Genomic DNA, 17,261 nt, shown 5'->3' with positions numbered 1-17,261 from the left:
ATATATATATATATATATATATATATATATATATATATATATATATATATGTTATTATAATATGTAATGATTACCAAACATTATAATATTCAGTATGAACAGTATTATTGATTTGCGTTGGATAAGCTCATTAAACAATAATTAAAATTAATGGGAATAAATGAGAAAACAAACATATGTGTGCTTTATTTTTTTTAAATCTTATTTTTTTGCTCTTGAAAAAAATAAGCAGAAGTTTATTTTATGTACATTGGATGTTTAGGTTTTGAATATATAGCACTTGGTTGTTTGTTTTTGTTTTGTATTCACTTCATATGAAATAACTGGGATTTACCTTGGCAATTAAAATTGTATTTAATATCATAAAGAATAATAAAATATATATATACAATTATAATTTATGTGTTATGTCTGGCTCTTCGGTCTACAATAAATCAATTTCATAGTTCTAATATTATTGTCTTCTTCTTCTTCTTATTATTATTGTTATTATTATTATTATTATTATAATATTATTATTATTATTATTATTATTATTATATCTCATTATTATTTCCACTCAGAAATCCACCAGCTTTATTTAGCCTGCTGCTGTTTCTTAACTAAGCTGTATTATTAGCACTCTGTTAGCATTAATGTGAGCTCATAAAGTCGGTGGGAGCAGACTGCTGCAGCTTGAACATATTTGCTTTTATTTTAAGGATTTTCTCTTTTTCTCTCACAGATTAATAACACAGATCAAAGTTGGGACATTGAGTACTGAGCGCTGATCTCAAACTGAAGTTCCTGGAATGATTCTTTAACCGGAGTGGATGGTTGTAACTGTCATTGTGTTGTTAATGTGAGAAAGGCTGCAGAGCAGAAACCCACACAGCCCGTCTGCTGCAGGAGAGGAAGTGGTGATTCGCTGTCAACAGCTTATTTATGAATCCTAATAACCACAGAGAACAAATTCACATCTGCTGCTGTAAACTCTCATGAACTCCTCTTCCTCTCTGTAGCTCTCCATTCCTCTTCTCCATATACACATCGGCCTTCAAACACAACTCTGCTACCTGCCACCTGCAAAAGTTCTCTGATGACTCTGCAATCGTCGGCCTCATCTCCGCCGGTGATGACAGGGAATACAGAGAACTGAACCAGGACTTCATAGGATGGTGCCAGAGGAACCGCCTCCAGATCAACTCTGGTGAAACCAAAGAGCTGGTGGTGGACTTCCTCCGGGGTAAACACTGTCCTCCGGAACCAGTGAACATCCAGGGAAAGGACATTGAGATTGTGAAATCTTATAAGTACCTGGGTGTTCACTTGAACAATAAACTGGACTGGACTAATCACACAAATGCACTTTATAAAAAGGGTCAGAGCAGACTGTATCTGCTGAGGAGACTGAGGTCTTTTGGAGTGCAGGGAGACCTTCTTTGACTCTGTGGTGGCAAGCTGTCATCCCTGATGAACAACACCTCCCCCCCCATGCAGGACACCCTGACAGCTCTGTGCAGCTCCTTCACCACCGGCTGCTTCACCCCCGGTGTGTGAAGGAGAGGTACCGCAGGTCCTTCCTTCCTGCTGCTGTCAGGGGTTACACAACCAGCTCTGCTCCCAGTAGACCACATGACACATGTGCAACACAATACACTGTGCAATTATAGCTAGAATAGTTTTTCTGTCTGTACATGTAATATTTCAGTTATTGTGGATTGTTTTACTGTTTTTTATTGCTTATTTATAATACTTGTTTTTTATTTCATTTTATTTTATCTTGTTTTTCTTTTACTATGTCTCTTGTTTGCACTTTACCCTATGCTGCTGTAATCCTGTAAATGTCCCCACTGCGGGACTAATAAAGGATTATCTTATCTAATAAAGGATTATCTTATCTAATAAAGGATTATCTTATCTATCTAAATAAAGGATTATCTTATCACATGGTGGATTTCTGCTGCTGTTTGCTGCTGGTGGTGACATTAAACATCACAGAGAAGGAGCGCCACCCTGTGGTCAGTCAGAGGAAGAGCAGGGTATCCAGATGATGCTGATGATGAAACACAGTTCTGCCAACTTCAATTTTCTTGTTCACCTAATAAATATTTTCTTGTGAGGCGAACAATGAAATGCTTGTTTCAGTGCCATGTATTTCTACCTTCAACTAACACAGATATAGTAGTTATTAAATAAACAAAGTAAATACATGCGTTAATAAATATGATAAAAGGGCACACAGCTCAAAGTTAGCTTCAACCTTGTTTATTGCTCTTGTTCAACAGGTTTTGAACATGAGAGTTAAAGTACACAATGAGGTCATTGTGGCCTTAAGTACACAAAGATCAAACAGATGTGAGACATTGTGTCACATTACAATCCTAAGAGCCTCAAACACCTCAACATAGTCAAGTGTCTGTACAAGTGTCCGTTCAATGAGCACTGACCACAATGAACAAGCCCAGTTAAAAGTCATACAAATATATTATATTCTACAAATATGTTAGCACCTCTAGTGAACTGCCACCTGACAATATCACAAATCTTATTCAAACATTATACTGCAAGAAAACTAAACTTGCCGTGGCAGTAACACACTGCTGTAGGAAAATGAATAAAGCAAGTTGGGAATTGCTCATCATTCTAATGAGACATCATTCTAATGGCAGCTTTGCTAGATGTTTATTTAAACAAATGGCCTTTATTTGGCTTATGTTGCAGAACGTGCATTTTTCAAACACATTTCTTCAGGCCTTTGAAGAGATTCTGAGGACTATATCTGTAGATTCACCACCTGAAACCAGTGTGATATATCAAGCCTCAACTGCTTCAACACATTCAAATCAAATCATTCAAAAGTCAAAAAGGACAAACAATAAAAAGACACTTCCTCTTGTGAACTGGGATTCACAATACCACACATTTCTATTTCCAGGAAACTTGCAGACTTAAAAATGTTTGCATGTGCAAGCATGTACATTCACTTAACTTGAGCCTGAGTACGAACAAGGAACTTGAATAGTTCAAACACTGGATATGTAAACATGAGCACTAAAAACAATAAACTAAACGTAAAGAAACAAAGCTTTAGGTCCTGCCTGGCTTCCCCACTGACACTCACAGCAAAAGTTTAGTTTTCTGCTGCGAGCATCGAGAGCCAAGCTGGAAAGAGATAGTCTGAATGGCTTCAAAGGTTTACCTCATCTCCTTTGGATAATCAGTGTTCATGGCATACAGTAGGCCAAAGAGGGATGCAAAAGCTGTAGAGAGGTCATGTAGGTCATCATCATCCCAGCGAGGCGTCGGAGGAAGCAGAAGCGGGGAAAGAGAGCTGGACTACGAGCTAACCCCCACAGACCATCAATACCGAGTCTCTTCCTCACAAACTCCCGCTCACTCCTCAACAAAATGGAGGAAATAAGAGTGAGGATTACTTCACACGCATGGATAGCTGTGTGATGATCATCACAGAGACCTGGCTGAACAGCGCTACAAGGCTCAAATACTGTTTATATTCAAAGTGCAAAACCAGGAAAAAAAGATGTAAAACAAAATAACATAATACAATATTAATTAATATGATATATATTATTAATCAATATATACTTATATTATATATTATTTAATTTATTTGATATCATGTGACGCATCTGAACTATATATACTAAAAGTTCATAGATCATCTTTATAATCACTGTTATATATTTAAAATTAAAGTGTCAAATACTGTTTATATTAAAAGTGTGTTAATATAAAAATATAAAGCATACTTTTGTCATTATATATCCTGCTGTATCATATATAGATGACTACATACAACATTATACATAATTCCATTAACTATCATATAAGATATAATTGGCATTAAGGTCAACATTACCTTTTACATTTGTATTTATTAATGATAGTATTATGATAATGATTGATTATCACAGAGACCTGGCTGAACAGCACTAGAAGGCCGCTGTGTTTACCGAGCAGACAGGACAGCTGACTCCGGGAAGAGCAAAGGTGGAGGAGTGTGTGTTTATGTAACCAATGACTGGTGCACATCTGCAGACATCCTCAGAGCACACTGCTCCACGGACAGAGAACATCTGGCTCTGAAATGCAGACCTTTCCACATGCCCAGAGAGTTTACTGCTATAATCACAGCTGTGTACATACCACCACATGCTAACGCTAAGTTAGGCCTGGAGGAGCTGCAGGACGCCATCAACAGCCAGCTGAATGCACAGCCAGAGGGAGCTGTGATCATAGCAGGAGACTTTAATCACACAGACGTAAAGACTATAATGCCCAAACTGCACAGAAATGTAAGAATTCCAACCGGAGACAAGAACATTCTTGATCAGGTTTACACAAACGTCCCAGACGCATATAAAACTGCACCATCCCCCCACCTTGGCCTATCAGACCACATCTCACTGGAAATGACCCCATCCTATAGACCTCTAATCTGCAGAACAAGACCAACTGTTAAAGCTGTCCAAGTCTGGAGGGAGAGTCCACTTCACTGCTGCAGGACTGTTTTGTTGTTTGCACAGAGCTCAGACCTGGAGGAATACAGCTCATCTGTCTTGGCTTACATAGCCTTCTGTACTGAGACCGTGCTCACCACCAAAACCATCAAGGTGTTCCCAAACCAGAAACCATGGCTGGACAGGAATGTACGGTCTCAGCTCAGAGCACGAGATGCTGCCTACAGGTCAGGAGACAGCCTGGCTTACAGTAATGCCCGCAGAGAACTAAAGAAGGGCATTAGAGAAGCCAAGAGCAGATACCAGCAGCGTATCGAGGGGCATTTTGAAAACAACGACCCCCGCAGCATGTGGAGAGGCATTAAAGTCTTAACAGACTACAAAAACAGCACCTCACATCCTCTGTAGCCTTCTGTTGTTGAATTGTTAAACTGCAAACTTTAGTCTTACTCTCCATGAAACAATATAGAAAAGCAAGCATGGCTTTTAGTAGTACTGTGAGTAGAAGTAATTCAAGATTGTGTGCACATATCAGTTATGTATAATGGAATACTCGTCTTTTATCTTAAAGAGTGCTCAACAACTAAATGATTTGAAATTCCCATCCCTGTTCTTAGCGATAAATGTGTTCACTGAAATCTGTTTGGTCTCAAGATATTCTCGACTATGTTACCAAAATATGTTGCAGAGTAGACATACCATAATAACAGCTGTGGATGTAAACTTAAAGAGTTATTTCAGATTGGTACCAATATAGTGGTATTTACTGGTCCATGTGAGTGCATTACATCCACAAAGGTGGGCCCATCTTCCCCTTTTATCTGGTGTTGTTGGTAGTAAATAAACATATTGTTGTATTTCTAATACGATCTGTAACAAATTCCTCTTTTTCCTTCCACTGCAGGGGCAATGCCACCAGCCCAGGAAGAAGACTCCAGTACAGAGAGTAACTTCAGTGCAGTCTTTGCACTTCATATTTCATTTCTGTGTTTTTATACTTATCGTCTTATACCAGCATTCATTTTCTTGCTTCCAGTGCTTGAATTTGACTGATATCTGTCTAATTACTTGAAAACATGTTAACGTTGTCACCGTAACTTGAAGAAAGAGGAGAAATGTGTACGTTCAGGAATGTCATGGTAGCAGTGTTATTGTTGACAGAACAAATAAATGTTTACAAAATGAAACATAAAAAAGTCAAATTGGTATTTACTATGTAAAATGTTGAAAGTGAAAAAATAAATGACTATTGGTGAGAAACACCGTGTCTTCATTTTACAGTATCTAATTATTTTACTGTTATTAATTTACAGCATCAACATAAATGCAGTGATGCATGTTAGAGTGTTCTAAGATTTGCTGTTTAAATACAGTACCCTGTTACTGTGATAACAAGTACAGTACTGTGGTTATTACTGTAAAATAAAGACAGTATTTTAAAGGTAATGTGAGTAAGTTTACAGTAAACATACTATGAAATGTATTACAGCTACTTACTTGCTAATTGCTGCCGGCTACTTACCGTACATATTACAGTAACCTTGTTACAGTGTAGCCGAACAGCCGCTGTGTTCCAAATCACATCATGTTCATTTCACTTTGAGTCCTTAATGCAGCCCTGACACAGTCCGTACTGTTACATGCAGGATGCATATGGGACATGCTGCTTCTTCAGAACTGTGCACCTAAACATTGGACCCTCTGCTGTAAAGAGGATTGTGGGAAAGAAAAGATAGAAAAGCATGTTGACTTATAAACTTCAAAATGAGATAAGATGTAGGAGAACATCCTGTGATGTTTAATGCATTACACATACTATGTATTGGGACATTCTGTTTTTGGGGGCATACTAAGTAGTCTGGTAGTTTGGGGATTGGAACACAGACATTAAGGGCAGGTCTATGAGCCTGGCCAGACTAAAGGTTCAGTCTCTGAGATCCTCAGCTGTTAATCAGAGCTGGTAGAAGTCCTGCTAATAGTTGTATTTGTATTGTTGCAGTAGAAATATTATCAGGAGTCACAACAACACCAGCAGTGATACTTGTCATGTACTGCTGTGTGTTTTTTATCCACTGTGTTTCATCATCAGCATCATCTGGATACCCTGCTCTTCCTCTGACTGACCACAGGGTGGCGCTCCTTCTCTGTGATGTTTAATGTCACCACCAGCAGCAAACAGCAGCAGAAATCCACCATGTGATAAGATAATCCTTTATTAGATAAGATAATCCTTTATTAGATAAGATAATCCTTTATTAGATAAGATAATCCTTTATTAGATAAGATAATCCTTTATTAGATAAGATAATCCTTTATTAGATAAGATAATCCTTTATTAGATAAGATAATCCTTTATTAGTCCCGCAGTGGGGACATGTACAGGATTACAGCAGCATAGGGTAAAGTGCAAACAAGAGACATAGTGAAAGAAAAACAAGATCAAATAAAATGAAATAAAAAACAAGTATTATAAATAAGCAATAAAAAACAGTAAAACAATCCACAATAACTGAAATATTACATGTACAGACAGAAAAACTATTCTAGCTATAATTGCACAGTGTATTGTGTTGCACATGTGTCATGTGGTCTACTGGGAGCAGAGCTGGTTGTGTAACCTGACAGCAGCAGGAAGGAAGGACCTGCGGTACCTCTCCTTCACACACCGGGGGTGAAGCAGCCGGTGGTGAAGGAGCTGCACAGAGCTGTCAGGGTGTCCTGCATGGGGGGGAGGTGTTGTTCATCAGGGATGACAGCTTGCCACCACAGAGTCAAAGAAGGTCTCCCTGCACTCCAAAAGACCTCAGTCTCCTCAGCAGATACAGTCTGCTCTGACCCTTTTTATAAAGTGCATTTGTGTGATTAGTCCAGTCCAGTTTATTGTTCAAGTGAACACCCAGGTACTTATAAGATTTCACAATCTCAATGTCCTTTCCCTGGATGTTCACTGGTTCCGGAGGACAGTGTTTACCCCGGAGGAAGTCCACCACCAGCTCTTTGGTTTCACCAGAGTTGATCTGGAGGCGGTTCCTCTGGCACCATCCTATGAAGTCCTGGTTCAGTTCTCTGTATTCCCTGTCATCACCGGCGGAGATGAGGCCGACGATTGCAGAGTCATCAGAGAACTTTTGCAGGTGGCAGGTAGCAGAGTTGTGTTTGAAGGCCGATGTGTATATGGAGAAGAGGAATGGAGAGCTACAGAGAGGAAGAGGAGTTCATGAGAGTTTACAGCAGCAGATGTGAATTTGTTCTCTGTGGTTATTAGGATTCATAAATAAGCTGTTGACAGCGAATCACCACTTCCTCTCCTGCAGCAGACGGGCTGTGTGGGTTTCTGCTCTGCAGCCTTTCTCACATTAACAACACAATGACAGTTACAACCATCCACTCCGGTTAAAGAATCATTCCAGGAACTTCAGTTTGAGATCAGCGCTCAGTACTCAATGTCCCAACTTTGATCTGTGTTATTAATCTGTGAGAGAAAAAGAGAAAATCCTTAAAATAAAAGCAAATATGTTCAAGCTGCAGCAGTCTGCTCCCACCGACTTTATGAGCTCACATTAATGCTAACAGAGTGCTAATAATACAGCTTAGTTAAGAAACAGCAGCAGGCTAAATAAAGCTGGTGGATTTCTGAGTGGAAATAATAATGAGATATTAATAATAATAATAATAATAATAATAATAATAATAATAATAATAATAATAATAATAATAATAATAAATAAGAAGAAGAAGAAGAAGAAGACAATAATATTAGAACTATGAAATTGATTTATTGTAGACCGAAGAGCCAGACATAACACATAAATTATAATTGTATATATATATTTTATTATTCTTTATGATATTAAATACAATTTTAATTGCCAAGGTAAATCCCAGTTATTTCATATGAAGTGAATACAAAACCAAAAACAAACAACCAAGTGCTATATATTCAAAACCTAAACATCCAATGTACATAAAATAAACTTCTGCTTATTTTTTTCAAGAGCAAAAAAATAAGATTTAAAAAAATAAAGCACACATATGTTTGTTTTCTCATTTATTCCCATTAATTTTAATTATTGTTTAATTAGCTTATCCAACGCAAATCAATAATACTGTTCATACTGAATATTATAATGTTTGGTAATCATTACATATTATAATAACATTATATATATATATATATATATATATATATATATATATATATATATATATATATATATATATATATATCCTTGTCATAATACTGTGGTATATTCAGTATGTCAACTTCAGTATTTAGAAAATATTTGTCACACCTGTTATCATTGATCAGATCGACAAAACGCAAACTACAGAAATATGAAGGTTATTGTTCCACCCCGTGAAAAAACACATGTATCTCTTATTGAAGCAGAATTAGAGCGTCCATGTTATCATGTTCATGAAGCATTTAGCTATCCTGTCTATGAATGTTTTATGAATGTTAGTTCACGTAATATCTTTTATTTATTTCATTCGGATGAAGCTGTAATAATTCAGAGTCAATATTTCACCAACATTCAGACTTCAGCCCGACTGATGAAGCCGCTCTTTCATCATTTTATAGCAGTTGTTGCTTCAAAGCAGCTCTGCTGTTTGTTCATGTGTGTTAACAACAGTGTCGTCAGCGTAGAGCTTTACATCCACACTGACACAACTATAAAAGGGGTCAGCACTGAACCTGGTGGATCAGCCAAACCTACTGACGTGTTTATAATAGCTGTGTGTTTATATCTGCTTCTCTTTGTTTAGCTTTCTTGTCCTTGTTTAGCTGTGTGCTTATATTCATACCTTCCTTTACATTTGTTCTTGGTGCTGCGTGAAAGTATATTCAGAGCTACTTACAACCACAGACGGATTACTTGTATCTGTTAACAAACAGTCAATCGAGTTGATTCTGAATCTGATTATTTGCTATGAAGTCAAACTGATATCAATAAAAAAAGAATGTTCATAAAACACTGTGGTTTTTCAGTTTATTAAGAATGTTAAACTGACAAACAGCCGCACTCTGAATAATGTATTAAAAAGAAACACAAGAACAGAAAAAGACTGTAAACAATAGAATATGTACCAGACAGCTAATGATTATAATTAACATTCCACTGTCATACAAGCCAATTAAAAGTGGAAATAAGCTAGCAAACAAATAGCACTGCAAATCAATTTAGTGAACGCAAAGGTGTATGTATATATTTATACCTTTAGAATTATGTATCTAAACACCAAATTATATAATCATCACGTCATAACAGATATTGTGCATACTGATGAAAGTGATAAAAGAGAAGAATTGCTGGGATTCTATGGTGAGAAAAAGCATAAATCAGTCAGTCAGCATGTGTGCAGTTGGTGGACGGTCCCTTGTTTGTGAGGATCATCAGCAGAGAGAGTCCACAGCAGTACACCAGACTCTTCACTATCAGCACCGTGTACAGCAGGCAGAGCAGCTTCACTTGGTACTGAGACGGGACAGAAGCTGCTGGAGGAGGTGATGGAGGAGCTGATGGAGGAGGTGGTGATGGAGTTGACGGTGTAGCTGATGGTGTAGCTGTTGGTGGAGGTGGTGATGGAGTTGACGGTGTAGCTGTTGGTGGAGCTGGTGCCTCCACTGTGCCCCCCTCGTGATGGACGTAGCAGTGGTATCTATACCTGCTGTTCTCCTGCTGATGGATCAGCAAGATGGCGGCGGTGCGTCCCGACTCTCTGAGCTCCAGCTGCTCTCTCTCAGCAGGGGGCAGCTCCTCCAGAGGACCGTTCTCCTTTCCTCTTTTCCAGGAGAACTGGACCAGAGGAGGAAACATGGCTGAGGCCAGACACAGCAGGGAGCTCTTCCCCTCCAGGTGGGCTCTGGATGCTGCTGGGTACACGCTCACCACGGGCTTCACTACCTGCTCATCTGAAGTGTGACAGCAGCAACAAGCAGCACAGACACACATTCACACAGTCAGCAGCAGCTTACAGCGCTGCACTGCATTCAGTCTGATCCTGGAGACTACATGGACTCTGATCACTACACTGATCATCAATACAGACAGAGTTCACTACATACAGGAGACTGTATTCACCTCCATTCACTGTCATTGTACAACAATTATTATGAAATAAAATAATATAATATAATATAATATAATATAATATAATATAATATAATATAATATAATATAATATAATATAATATAATATAATATAATATAATATAATATAATATAATATAATATAATATAATATAATATAATATAATATAATATACTATATATATACTATATATAATATAATATAATATAATATAATATAATAAAAATATAATATAAATATAATATAATATAATAATATAATATCATTTAATATAATATAATATAATATAATATAATATAATATAATATAATATAATATAATATATACTACATACAATATGTATTAACATAATTTAATTTAATTTAATACAATAATAATATTATTTATATTCATAATACAGTAGACTATATTACCTTCATACACAACAAAAATATATTACTTATAATATAATTATATAATTTAATATAAAAAATTTGATATAATATAATATAATATAATATAATACAACATAATATAATATAATATAATACAACAATACAATACAATACAATATAATATAATTCAAAATGATTATATAATTATGGTATTCATCTTGATTTAATAGTTATTGGTTTAGGCAATATATAAAAGATTATATATTTACTACATATTTCACTCAAATACATGAATGGTGTTTTTAACATTTTCATAACAATATCAACTTTTATACACAATTATAATTATATGTTCCGATATGTAAAATTAGAATAAAATCTTTAGCTATAAAATGAAATATAAGGAATGTTAAGATCACTCAGAGGAAATTTAAATAAAATAAAATAAAATATAAACCTATAAAAACATAACTAATTGTTGTATTTTCTTGTTGCAATCTTTACTTTTGTACCCAACTACAATGATTAATCAGATATGTTAAATGCGTTAAGAACTGCTAAAACAAGATAAAACCTTATTTATCATCATGGGGAAACTAATTCACGTTCACACTAAAGGAAAGTTTATTTTATTTTAGAGGTAACAAACATATTATTATGAACCGCATATTTGTCTTTATTTTATCATCATTACAATAAATATACTATATATTTACCACCATAGGATTTAATCAAATTGCTAATTCCTTTTTGTCAGTTTTAACTTTTATACACGACTAATATGATATGTTTGGATGCACCCAAGGTTAATATAAAAGTCTGGGAAAAAAGATTTAAAACAAAATAACATAATATAATATTAATTCATATGATATACATTATTAATCAATATATACTTTTAATATATACTATATCATGTATTTGATATCATGTTACGCATCTGAACTATATATACTGAAAGTTCATAGATCATCTTTATAATCACTGTTATGTATCTAAAATTAAGTTAAGGCTCAAATACTGTTTATATTAAAAGTGTGTTAATATAAAAATATAAAGCATACTTTTGTCATTATATATCCTGCTGTATCATATATATATGACTACATACAATATTATACATACATTCCATTTACTATCATATAAAATATAATTGGCATTAAGGTCAATATTACCTTTTACATTTGTATTTATTAATGATAGTATTAATCATATTAAAAGTAATTAAGAAATATGTTTTATGATTTATTAAATCATTTTTAATATAGAACGAAAACTCAGTCATAAGATTGTGCTGAACTACTGAAAGGAACAAATACTGCAGAATTTTAAAATTTCCATAATCAAAATCTTTCTTAATAAATCAGTTTAATCTCCTTCAGAAATAAAGAATAACTTGAGTTGTGAGGTGAGATTTAACCTTTTTTATGTAACAACGGCTGCATGGCAGCAAGAATTCTCTACTAATGATGAAAACACTAACATGTGAAGCCTGAAGCAGCAGGAACTCATTAAAAACACATTTTAAATTTGTTCAATTAAACAAATGAAGAAATAAATGTTTATTCTTACCTGTTACATACAGTTTAGTTCCAGAGCCAAAGATGAAGTAGGGATTTCCTCCCACAGTGAAACAGAGTGATACAAAAACCTGTCTGCTGAGTGAAGGAGTCCAAACAATGAACCAGAGTCATATTTCAGCTCCATGAAGTGTTTCTCATATCTTCCTGTATTCATTCAGTTTGTCACCATTTGAAGGGTAACTGAAAGCAAAATGAAGAATCTTGATGCCAGAAAAAATAGAAAACTAAACAAGGCTTGTATAGAGAATACTTCAGTTCATCAGTAGGCAATTTCACCACAGTCAGTTACATAAGGTTGAAAAAACTAGACATATGTTCTAACATGTGTCAGTATGAACATGGTACATGGCCCTTGCTTTGAAATATTGACCTTTAAACCTTGACCTTTGTGCATGGTTAAAGGCTTATAATTCAGCAACAGTCCAGACATGGGACCAACTGTTATAGAGAGCTCTTGACCTCAGCTGCCCTGTGAGTATGGACAACACCTGGGGGCGCAGTCCATTATGGGTAAAATATGGTTTAAGTCAATGTTCACCCATTTAACAATAAGATGTTTTAAATCTGATTACAAAAATGTGTTTATCTCCGTTTTAAACTCCTGTGTGTACTCTCAAATCAGTATTTACAGCTTCCAAGTTTAGGAAATACACTATTTTCTTATAAGAACTACAACTCCCTAGAGCCGCGCCTAACATTTCGGTAGAATCAGAACCACGGTTGTAGTTCATCAAATATATCAAATATCTATTACAGCCGAAGTAGTAACAAAACTGCATCAAGATTATCCATGTAAAGGAAAAAGGAAATATGTTAGTTTATTGCAGTTAATATAGCTAGTATTCTAGATACTGAGTGTTGGGGTGGTAGTTCTACGGTTTGCCAAGAAATAGTGTCGTGAAAAGATATATCTACTAAATATATCAAACAGCCAGTACAGCCGAACTAGTACTTACACTGCATTACGTTGACATACTTTATGAAAAAGTTAGTATTGTAAATATGCTGTTTATTTTAAGATATTTGAGCTATTACTCTAGAAATTGTCTTTTTCGTTGCTAGAATTCCTGTTTGCAAAGAGTGTTGTAGATAGGATCATAAAAATATATCTACAAACTATGTCTAATATCTACTACAGCCCAACTAGTAACTAAACTGCATCTAGATGATCTATTTGAAAAAAAAGGCAAGATGTTGGGTGTGTGCACAAAATCTTAATCAATTTAAAATAAATAAAGCTCGGTCTCATAGCCAAGTGGCTGAGGATCATGGGTAATGTAGTCTTCCTATCAGGACGGAATCTACTTTATTTCCATAATGTAATGACAAATGATTGAATCAGACGACTTTAACGTTAACCTCGCATATTGTGGAATCAAGGAGAGTTTCAGAGAATAACTAACATAACTCTGAAGGCTTTGTTGTGAAGTAAACACAGGTGATGGGGGTTTCCCTACGTTGGTCTCTCACGGGGCCATGGACCCTATTACGTATGACGTCACTTGGGAATCCCCAATGACGTGTATGTATGGAGACCGTTTTGGTGAACAATACTACTGTTACAGTGAACACCAATAGTTCCTCACATCATAATGCTGTCATTATACGCAGGAGATACAACATATACGGTAATTAAATGAAGCATTAATTAAAATGAGTAACGGGGGGCAGGTTTGTTAGTGATCACATGTTATAGACAAACGCTGTCACAAAACATTGCTTCCTATAAGCACCTCTCATCTCAGAAAACAACAATAAGAGAAAAATATAAAGACAATAGCTGGATATTTCCTATTAATAACAGCCCGGCGCGTGGTCCAGTTCATTATAGGCAAACAAGAAAACAAAGGGCAAATATAGGTTGATTAGAAACGTATTTGTAAAACGTCAAACACAAACGTAATCGGTGAGATATTACGTTTCTGTTCAATTGAGAATGCGTTTTAGTTTCAGGGGAACGTCATTTTTAGGAGACAGGGTTGGTGGCTGAGATGGAGGTGAAACATGTGAACCTGAGCTGTGGTTTACGGCTCTCTTCCTGTCACAGACGCTGTTTGACATCTGTTCATCTGTTGGTTTTTGTTCAGGCTGCAGGAATCATTTCTCACTGTGGAGACCAGATATCCAAACAGGAGCAGTAGTAAGAGGCTGAATGAGTGAGTTTAACGTTCTTGATCTCCAACTCACAGCCGTTCTGTTTATTCACAGCTGAGAAATCATCTTCCTGAGGATGACTGTAACCTTTACCTATGTTACCATTACTCTTATCAATATCAAGAATCAGTGTGAATGTTTCTGAGTCTCTCTTCTGGTACCAGAATACATAATTATTGTAACACTGGTCAGTGCCTCGACAGCTGAAGGAGACTTTCCCACCAACTCTCCTGGTCAATGTTAAATCATCCTGGATCAGCTCTGCTGCCATGGCAACCAGCGCTGTAGAGAAACAGACAGGTGGATGAAGGTGAGTGAACAGTGTTTGTTAGAGGTGGAGCTTGTTGGCTCCTGATTGGCTGGAAACACTCACCTGAACACAGACAGCACAGAGCAGCAGCTGGGAGGAAAAGCATTTTGTGCAGCGGTGTTTCCTCTGGGGAACCTGGGGAGAAGTGGCGCTCTGATGCAGCTGAGGCCAAACAAGGACGAGCTGTGAGATCAGACGAGGGCCACGTGGCTTCTAACAGGTCCTCACTCCTCCCATCAGCCACTGCAGCGGAAACATCAGGCTGTCTCCACTTATTTAGGGTTCAAAGCAGCTGTTTCTTCATATAACCCCATAATGCTCCTTATTATTAAGGAGGCATGTTTCATTTGGAAGACTTTAGTGAGATCTGTTTCTCAAAGGAAATCTTTATGAGTTATGTTGTTAGGAACTGGTTCCCAATCAGCTGACATCTAGTGAACCAGTAGCTCCTCAGTGTGATCACTGTGACCATGAACATCTGTATGAAGAATGACCACATAGTGCAGCTGTATCAGCTGACAGACATGTGTGACATCAGGTGTCACACCCATAAAGTAGCTCCTCCAACACGGCTGTGTGACAGACTTCAAACTAAACTTCATCACATGGTGGATTTCTGCTGCTGTTTGCTGCTGGTGGTGACATTAAACATCACAGAGAAGGAGCGCCACCCTGTGCTCAGTCAGAGGAAGAGCAGGGTACACTAAAAACAACAGATTGGATGTCTGCTACATGAACCAAAGTGTAACATGTAGCTTCTGTTATATAAATCCATGTTTTGTGGATGAACACTTTTAAATCATGTAGTTTCATCATGACATGCAACAACTTAACATTTACTAGATTCTTTATGTTAACACAACCTAACACTAAGGGGTTAAGATAGCTAATCGTTTGTGATCACCACTCCAGAGCACAAGGTCGCAGTAATGCTCAAATAACACAGATCCTAGGAAGGAGTTCCATATTCTTTGTTAATTGTAAGGTAGAGAGAGCCCTGGCAAAGAAGAACCATCACCTTGAATCAGGAGATCACCTGTGGGAGAAGGAAAGCTGAATCTGTATCATCCATCAACATTAAAACAAAGTGCTGTTTAGAAATGTCATCAACCATTAGATTTGTCCTCTTTAACATTTTGGATGATTTCTTTCGTTATTGTCATATTTAAGTGGGTTTATATAGCCGAGCGTCACCATGTGCATAGCTTACTATGCCCCGAGAGCTGGTGTTAAATGTATGTGTCTGTATATTAATGAAATGAGGCCTCGTATAGACCAGAGCAGCCCTACTACAAAGGTAAAGTCCTTCCATGTCTTTAAAAAGCGCGTCTCAACCGGCCACGCGGTTCCCGTAGTTTGACTTTTGAAATGATGACATGAACACTGGAGTTCACTTCAATAGACTGAAACTTAATGATTAAATGTCAGTTTAATATTCACAACCAGCAAATCTCAACTCTTAAAGTATTAAGATTAAGAAGTGAAAGATGTTAAAATACATAGCTAGTTAATTGTTTTAATTAATGTTATGATCAAGGCAAATTCACAGTAACTTTGCTAGTATTTCATCACCAAAAACAAGAACAAACAGCACATACATATATAGGATTGTATTTGAATTTAAAAGTAATATGACTGCATGTATGTTACAAATGCGCTTTGTTCTGTTCTTTTGAGGCCTAACATAGGGATGTGTTATTTATCATAAGGTACTGGTGATCATTAAGGAAAGTAATGGCTATATTTGAAACCTTAAGAATATCTTTGCTTTTTGACCTACAAAAATAGACCATCATTTTCAGAGAAATGAAAAATGTAGAAATGTATTTCTGGATGAATTACCAATGCAAATAACAGTTACTTGTAACCTTGCATCAGATTTACTCTTGTAAAAACAATAATTATGTCTCTTCTAATTCACAGACTATTGTCAAATGGCTGCTCCAGTGAAGCTCAGAATCATCCGAGGAGAAAACTATTCCCAGAGACTTATGCTGCAAGATGGGATTCCAGAGACTGTCGGTGAACTTGTTCAGCAAATAAAGAGGCAGTGTGGAGTAGAAGCGGACTTCAGGCTTCAATTCATGGATGCTGAGTTTGGAAATGAATTCATCAATTTGAGCTCAGTATGGGATATCCAGGACAAAAGTAGCATAAAGCTCATCTTTGATTCAGCTGCCTCTGCCCTGCCCGATGCCCCCCTCCCTCCTCGGCTCCTGATACATCCCCCTCTCTTGATGACTCTTCACTTTCATCTCGCAGCTCATTTGATGCCGACATTTTG

The 17,261-nt window shown here is 36.5% G+C and overlaps 1 pseudogene; it reads right to left on the bottom strand.

The window, feature by feature from the left end:
* Positions 1 to 9,151: 9,151 nt before the first annotated feature.
* LOC129089128 (immunoglobulin lambda-1 light chain-like) lies at positions 9,152 to 15,102 on the bottom strand (annotated as a pseudogene).
* Between the last annotated feature and the right edge of the window lie 2,159 nt (positions 15,103 to 17,261).

The sequence above is a fragment of the Anoplopoma fimbria genome, chromosome 3 (assembly GCF_027596085.1).
Source record: "Anoplopoma fimbria isolate UVic2021 breed Golden Eagle Sablefish chromosome 3, Afim_UVic_2022, whole genome shotgun sequence".
NCBI lineage: Eukaryota > Metazoa > Chordata > Actinopteri > Perciformes > Anoplopomatidae > Anoplopoma > Anoplopoma fimbria.
This window is presented reverse-complemented; position numbering and strand designations above follow the sequence as displayed.